We start from the raw sequence: 8,982 nt of genomic DNA on the forward strand, positions 1-8,982 counted from the left end.
GGGGAAGGATCTCCATGCAGATATGCAACGCTGTGGATTTCCCAGGTGGTGCTATTAGTAAAGAACCCGTTTGATCCCTGGGTCAGGAAGAAACCCTGGAGGAGGGCATGGCAACCCACTCCAGTATTCTTGCCTGGGAAATTCCATGGACAGAGGGAGCCTGGCGGGCCACAGTCCACAGGGTTGCAAGCTGCCAGACACAACTGAAGTGGCTTAGCATGCATGCATGCAACCCTGTCCTGTACCAATCCCTGGAAATATATCATAAATGCCAATGTCTGCCGACTCCTATACTAGACATCTGTACTGACTCCTAAATTGAGAATCCAAATTTTAACCTTTGAGCTCTCAATATTTTTTGTGTGCATTTACGGAGCACCAGAGACACAGCCCTGAACAACACGGATGCTGTTTCTGAGCCCGGGGGCTGGGGGGGGGGCGGTTATCAGTTACAAAGAGATGTGGCAGCACTGTGCTGGGGTTGGGGGATTGGTACCAGGCATAGCAGAGGCCTCATAGAGTAATAAGAAGGGATGCTGGGCTCAACTCCACTGTGCACTTACTCCATGTATATAATAGGGACCTCAGCCCCGCCTGCCACCCAGCGTCATCATCGAGGCTGCAGGAAGCCTTTGCAGTAGGCACGAGGTGAGATCACAGCAGAAGAGACATCTGTACAGCAAAAGGACTGCAGAAGTAGAGGTTTGCCCTCAGTGAAGTTCAGAGATCACACTGACCCCAGTGAGGAAGCTCCTGGCTATCCAGGGGGAGGAGGAGAGGGCCGCGAGGGGGCCTCTGAAGCCCTGAGACCCAGTGAGTATATGAAGGGTCGGAGGGGAGGTTTCAGACCACAGCAACACAAACCTGCTTCCTTCTGATCCCATCACCACTGCACACCATGCCTCAGGAAATATCACAGTCACTGGGGAACCCCAATCCTCCAAGCTTCTCAGAAGCAATGCGGCTTCCTACCCCTGCGGGCTGGGTACCGTAAGGCCCCAGGCAAATGTATTTTTCAGCAAGTTCATCATGTCTCTAAACTCTGTGGTGAAAGAAAGTATTCAGTCATGCTGTGAGGTGAAAAGAACTGGACTGGGCCCCAGCTCCGATTGAATCTGCTGCTTTCCTCTGTGAAATGAAATCCTTAGCCCCCAGATTGACAGAGTCATAGTGAAATGCTCAAACCACATGGGTGGGAGTTCCCCCACTTGTTTGGAAATGAACTCAGGCCACATCTGGGTTAGCTGTGACGTGTCCTTGGTGAGAGGTACCCTACGCCTTCCCCAAAACAAACTACACATCAACCAGCAGTGACGCTTAGGAAACACAAAGCTCTCCTCTCCTTTAAATACTCACCACCAACTTGAACACAGAGAATCTATTAGTTTGACATTTACTGCACATCTACTATGTGCCAGGTGTTGGAAATACAGAGTTAAGAGAAATACTATAGCAGGACTTTTCTGGTGGTCCAGTAGTTAAGAATCCACCTTGCAATGCAGGGGATGCGGGTTCAATTTCTGGTCGGGGAACTAAGATCCCACATGCCAAGGCAAGATCTTATCTATGACACAACTAACTCCCAATGCAGCCAAATAAATATTTTTTAAAAAGAGGAAGAACAAGATCAGAATTGAAAGAGACATGTGTACCCCAATGTTCATCTCAGCACTGTTTACAATAGGTAGGACATGGAAGCAACCTAGATGTCCGTTGGCAGACAAATGGATAAGAAAGTTGTGGTACATATACACAATGGAATATTACTTGGCCATTAAAAAGAATACATCTGAATCAGTTCTAATGAGGTGGATGAAACTAGAGCCTATTATACAGAGTGAAGTAAGTCAGCAAGAAAAGTACCAATACAGTATATTAATGCATATATATGGAATTTAGAAAGATGGTAACAATGACCCTATACACAAGACAGCAAAAGAGACACAAAGAACAGACTTTTGGACTCTGTGGGAGAAGGCGAGGGTGGGATGATTTGACAGAGTAGCACTGAAACATGAATATCACCATATGTGAAATAGATGACTAGTCCAAGTTCGATGCATGAAACAGGGCACTCAAAGCCGGTGCACTGGGGCAGCCCAGAGGGGTGGGATGGGGAGGGAGGTGGGAGGGGGTTCGGGATGGGGGACACATGTACACCCATGGCTGATTCATGTGAATATATGGCAAAAACCACCACGATATTGTAATCATCCTCCAATTAAAATTAATTATTAAAAAAAATTTTTTAAGAGGAAAAACAAAAGAAATACTATAGCCATATTCGTATAGAATACAACCTGAGCCCTAGCCCAAGGGCAGGGAGGGAGGTGGGACTGGCCAGGCTAGCAGCTGGCATGTGGGCAGCTGTGAGTGGACTTGGTGGCCACAGCTCCTGCTGCCAGGACCATCCCATCCCCATGGGCCAGCAGAGAGCCACAGCTCAGGGCCAGCCAGGGTCCCAGCTAATGCGAACACATTTGGAACACAGGTTTGGTGTTCATCAGAGGTGTTCATCAGAATTGTGTGTGTGTGGGAGAGGGTGATCTCCATGTCCTTCTGTTCTGCTATCTTGATTCCTCCTCCCAAAATCTTTTCAAAGTATTTATTTATTTTTGGCTGTGTTGCGTCATGGTTGCGGCACACAGGCTTCTCTCTAGTTGTGGCGCCAGGGCTCCAGAGCACGTGGGCTCAGTAGCTGTAGCGAGAGGGCTTAGTTACCTAAGGCCTGTGGGACCTTAGTTCCCCAACCAGGGATCAAACCTGTGTCCCACTGCATTGGAAGGCCGATTCTTAACCACTGGACCACCAAGGAAGTCCCTAGACTTCAGTTGTTTTTTTTTTTTTAAGTCATTCCTTTTTATCTCTTTTATCCCTAGCATTTTTGAAAACGTGAAAAAATAGTAGAATCGACATATGCTCATTTAGATATGTCGATTGGTAATTTCTTTCAGGTATCATGACACTGATATCAGATATCATGATTCAGATATCTTGAAGCACCGACATTGCTTCAGTATCAGACTTTTTAAAACCATAAATACATCTTATAAATAAAGGGAATGGGTAAGACTAAAATCAATTTTTATGTGTAACAAAAGAAAAAATACACGTAAGTGGGCTATCACTCTGCAAGCAGTTACCTACTAAAAAGCAATTTAATTCATTACAAAGGGAAGCCTATGGGACAGCAGATCTGCAGCAAACACTGTTCAAATAAATGGATAACCATGTAAGTAATTTTTTTTAATTTTTATTAGAGTATAGTTGCTTTACAATGTTATACTATACAGAAAAGTGAATCAGTATATATATATACACACATATATATCAGCATATATACATATACACTGTGCTGCGCTTAGTCGCTCAGTTGTGTCCAACTTTCTGTGGCCCGTGGGCTATCGCCCACGAGGCTCCTCTGCCCATGGGGGTTCTCCAGGCAAGAATACCGCAATGGGTTGCCATGCCCTCCTCCAGGGGGTCTTCCTGACCCAAGGGTCAAACCCAGGTCTCCCACATTACAGGTGGATTCTTTACCAGCTGAGCCACCGCAGAAGCCTAAGAACACTGGAGTGGGTAGCCTATCCCTTCTCCAGGGGACCTTCCTGACCCAGGAATCAAACCAAGGTCTCCTGCTTTGCAGGTGGATTCTTTACCAGCTGAGCTACCAGGGAAGCGTATATATATATGCTTCCCTGGTATATATATACATATATATATGTGTGTGTATATATATCCCCCCTCTTTTTTAGATTTCCTTCCCATTTAGGTCACCATAGAGCACTGAGCAGAGTTCCCTGTGCTGTAAAGTAGGTTCTCAACAGTTAACTATTTTATACACAGCAGTGTGCACATGTCAGTCTTAATCTCCCCATTCCTCCCACTTCCCCCTTCTCCCCTTGGTATCCATTTGTGTCTATGTACCACAACTTTACCCTCTACATCTGTGTCTTGTTCCAATTTTAGTATATGTGCTGCAAAGCGAGCACCCATGCAAGGAATTCTTAATCATTTGTCTATTGTGGGGACCCTGCCTGGAGAAACAAAATTCGCAGACAGCTCTAAAATCTCATTTCAAGCAAGGGTTTCATTCTTCTTCATGAGCAAACCTTTAACCAGAACCGGCAGCAAACCAATGAGTCAATGTAACTGGGTAAGGACAGTGCCAGTATGGCACATGGACACGTGCCAGCTGGGCAGGGCACTGGGTGAGCCTGTGGGGCTAGGGCAGCACCACCCACTCCCAGCCTGGGAAATCCTGGCAGGCCCGGCACAGCATCCCCAGGAAAGGCCAGCACTGGGAGAGAAGGAAGGTCTCTTTCCTCTTCCTCAGGAGAGAGACAAATCAACAAGGCGCCCAGAGCAGGGAGCCAGGAGGGTGGCTCTGATTGCCCGCCCACCAGATCATCAGTCTCAACTGACCGAGAGTTGCCTCTATTTGTCATGTAAATATTTGGCCTAAAATCAACTGCCAATCACAGTTTCATAATACCCAGGGGTATCCCAATTATCCAAGGGCTCTGATGAAATTCTCAAAATAAGTTTAAATTCACTTCCTTTAAAAAAAAAAAGGGACTTCCCTGGCTGTCCAGGGGTTGAAACTCCATGTTTCCAAGACATGGGGCACAGGTTCGATCCCTGGTCAGGGAGCTAAGATTCCACACGCTGCACAGTGTGGCTAACAAAATAAAAATAAAATTTTAAAAAGCTAGTGGTATGTCTTACGAGATAGCCTATATCAAGCAAGTGACAGCTGGTTATCACTGAATCTGACTGGAAACCACTGGCTTTAAGAAATCATAAAGAAACTGGCTTGATGGTAAAAATGGAGAAGCGAACTCATTTTTACTTTGAGCCTAGGAAGTCCAACTAATTTGGGAAATTACTAGCATTTGGCAAAAACAATTCAGCAAATGTCCAAAATCTGAGGGGAACCGACCTGCAGATGGGAAAGAATAAAATGAAATCCTGAATTTTTTTTTTTTTTTTTTTGTTAAGAGACTGAATTACAAAATTAGGGGAAGGAAAGAAAAGCAGCTGTTTGGACAGATTTGAATTTCAGTTAAGCATCTGATTCCAGTATTATGCAATTTTCATCAAAAACAAGAATTCTCAGCAGCCGAGAGAGGACATAAGAGGCCAAGAAAGGCAAGAGGAGGATGGAGCAGAGAAGCCAAGGAGGTTGTGATCAGCTGAGGCCCAGCCACGCCCTGGCCCCACCCCTGCAGAGGGAGGAGGCCGGCCTCTGGCAGGTCCTGCCCACCAGTGCCCCCCACATCCCCCTACTTCACTAAAGCAAGGCTGGGCGAGGGACTGCCTGCCATCCAGGCAGTGATGTGGCCTCACCATCCCTGCTAGAGGTGGTTGGCTTTGGGTTATTTTTCCAGGAGTGTTCACGGCCACAGGCTGATTCTGCACATTCTTTGGCCAGGTCCCCATCTGCCGCCAAGGGCACACCCTTCCAGGTGGCTGGGGCGAGGGCCATGCCTGGTGACCCCGGAGGCACGCCCACCAGTGGAGGAGCCAGCTCCCCGAAGTGGTGACTCGCCCAGTCACTCGGCTAGTTCACCGCACAGGCCTGACTGGAAGCCAGTCTCCCAACCACAAGCCCCGATGTTCAAGGTCTGTCTGGCGGTGGGGCAGCAGAGGGAGTCAACCCGAGGGTGGAGCCGGAGGCTGCAGCAGACTCATGGATGAGGTCTATGAACCCAGAGAGATGAGGCTCTTTGACTTGTCAGAGGCAGCTTCTTAAGGGTGGAGGAGGGAAAAAAACAAAAGCAAGTTTATACTCATAGGGAAACATAATCTGTGATTATAAATATTTCATGAGCAAAGAAAGCGGTACGGACTGAGAGACTGGGGTGGGGAGGGTGGACAGCAAATTAGATTCCAGTTTGCAAAGTGATAGGGCAGCTGGGATAGAGCGCAGCCTAGGCTATTCTGGGCTGTGAGCCGGAGGCCCTGCGTCACGGTCACAGTCAGGGAGCGGGCTCTGGCCCCCGGCCCCTGGAAACCACAGCCTTCCCACGGTCAGCACAGAACACCTTGGGAGGCAGTCATGGCGGGGAGGAGGGGGCGGGGAGTGGGTGGCAGGACGGTCATTTGAATGACTTGGGCAAACTTCAACAGCAGGGAGGCGGGCCGGTGCCCTGCAGACCCATGAGAGGATGGACACGCATTCTGCTGACTAAGGGTGGGGGGAGAAGTGAGCCCGACCCCAGAAAGCAAGTGCCCTTCCAAGCTAGAGGACAGCTCTGGTCAAGCTGCCCTGGTCAGAGCAAAGGCGATGCCCGGAGCAGGTGGTGCCAGGCTGAGAAGGACAAGCCCGCCATTCCTTTCCCTCAGGACAGGGGTCTCTCTCTCCTGCAGCCCTTGGGAAGCAGCCCAGAAAGCAGAGGCCTTAAGGGCTTGCCGAGTAGCAGCTGCTGCAGCAGAGACCCTCCCCACTGGGCAAGCAGGCCCCAGTGTGGGGCAGAGACCTCAGCCAGTCTCCCAGCCCCTCCAGAGGGCCCAAGGAAGAGGGCGGTTACTCCTAAAATACGCGGAGGCCCTTGAATCAGGCTTGGTCAGAGGAGCCCTGGCAACCGTGCACACCTCAACCAGGAAGATGGAAATAAAGAACCTCCGCTTCCAAGCAGTCAAGGCGGAGCTGGTGAGGCTCCAAGTGAAGCCACTGAATCTCGGAAGACCAGTCATCGCCTAGACTCACAGCCGGTGAGACTCTGCTCAAGACGGCAAGGACTCCCCAACCACGAAAGACCACGATGTCATGGGAGGACCCCCTGAGCTGAAGTCACTGATAGGATCTGCCCTTGAGATCAGCTACTAGTTGCAAGAATCACCCTGAGGAATCACGTTACCTCTGAAAGGCAAATCCTTGTGGAAAACACAGGATGAGGGGCTGCCAAACCTAAGGACCGTGAGGAAATCAAAAAATGCACATCCACATAAATGCTTTCAGGACACACCCTAAGCGCTATTCCAACTGAAGAGACTGTTTACATCCAGCTACCTGCCCGACACCCCTCAGAGGCGCCTCCGTGTGGATCCCCCAAAGTTCCTCCTCCCCCACCCTTGGGCCTCTCCCCGAGCACCCAGTTCAGGGTTCTGCAGGACCAACCCTCCAGCAAAGGGAGCCAGACACCAGGGACCACTGGCCCTTCCCCAGCATCCGAGCGCATCACCAAGCCCAGTCAACTGCGCCTACTAAAGGCTTCCGCGCCCCTCCTCCACCCTAGGCCTACAGCACATCATGGTGCATGCGTGCCTCCCCCAGCGCCCCTCCAGTCAGTCCCCCTGTATCTTCCTTCCCACCACCCCAACCCTGCTTGCTAAATACCCTACACCAGTATCCCAGCACCCTCAGGATGCGGCAGACTTCTCAGGCCCAGCCAGCCCTGCCTTTTCCAGCCCCATCCTTCCCCACAGTCCCTCCTGCTCACCTGCGGCAGCCACACTCGCTTTTCCTTCGAGTCCCTGGGACTTACCCAGCCCCTTCTGCCACAGGGCTTTTGCACATCCTCTTCCCTCTGTCTGGACCACTTTCCCCTCCTCTCACTAAGCTAATGCCTGTCCATTTATTCTTACTAAGGTATAAAGTACATACAGTGCACTGAAATACATAGCTCAGCAATTATTTACAGATGCGTACATTCATGTGACTCCCACCCAGATCTAGATTTAGAACGTCCCCAATACTGTAAGGCTGCCTTGTGACCTTGGCAGTCTACACTCCTCCCCGACCCCTCCACCCCCGGTGACCGCTGTTCTGACTTCTATCACAACGCCCCTTCGTTCAGAAGGCAGCCAGTGCAACCATTCCTCGGGGAAGCTGCCTCCGGTCCCACTGAAAAAGTCTCTCCCCACCATCACAGGCACTTGTTACACTTGGGGACCTGCGCGTGTCGGAGTCGTTAGGTGACCGGGTCGATCTGCCCAGGAGATCAGGGACCTCTGCTTACCCTCACCCTGCTTCCCAGCACTGGCAGCTGCAAAGCAACGATGACGGAAAACAGCTGATGCCTATCACGTGCTTACGACTGCCAGGCACTCAGAGGTGCTAACTCACTGAAGTCTGACATCAACCCCATCAAGCATATACCATTGTCATATCCCCACTTGACAGGCAAGGAAACTGAGGGACTGAGAAGTGAAATAATCTGCCTAAAGGCATTAAGTGCAAGTGGTGGAGTCAGGAACAGAGCGTTGTGTTCTTAATCATCAGGCTATTCTGCCCCTAGAGGCCACTGGAATGTTTAATAAACGAGAAGTGCCCAGGACATTTTGAATGAATAAAGGAGTGACTTTATTTTTTATTTTTGAGGCATGTCGTGGGGATGCAGCATCTTAGCTCCTCTGCAATGGGAGTGCAGAGTGACTGTAGAAATGAATGGAAGAGATTCCATGTGAAGGGATGGAAGGAGCCCCGCCCAAACCTCCACAAGGAGACCAGCAAAAAAAATGGGAGATAAACTATCAGTGAATCCCCTGCACAGCTCCACCACTAGGTGCTCTGCAAACACCGGGGCTAGCGCAACTTCCTGCGGCCAGGGCGGGCAGCTGTCATCTCTGGGCCCAGAGCAGCAGTGGGGGCCTAGCAGAGGGCAACCCGTGGTGGAGGAAGGAAGGCTGGGCGGGCTCTCCCAGAGTGGGGAGCCCATGGTCCGCTGGAAGAATCGGTCCCCTGCTTCACTCACACTCACCCAGTAATCCAGTCACCTTTACTGAGCACCTCCAGCCCTCTGACGCAGGGAGATGACATTCTGGAAGGCAAATAAGTAGTCTGCCTGGCTAGAAAGTGAGGTTCTACTGTTTATCTACAAATTGGCATTCAGCTTGTACTTCAATTTTCCAGCACCTGATAATCCCGGTTGAGCTCACAGGCTACTGAGGGCAAAGACCAACCGTCCCGAGTGGCATCTTTTAGCCGTTCCAGTGCCATTTACCCCATGGCCACAGCCAGAAAGCTCAGAAGAGACG

This window comes from Bos javanicus, chromosome 23 (assembly GCF_032452875.1).
Source record: "Bos javanicus breed banteng chromosome 23, ARS-OSU_banteng_1.0, whole genome shotgun sequence".
NCBI lineage: Eukaryota > Metazoa > Chordata > Mammalia > Artiodactyla > Bovidae > Bos > Bos javanicus.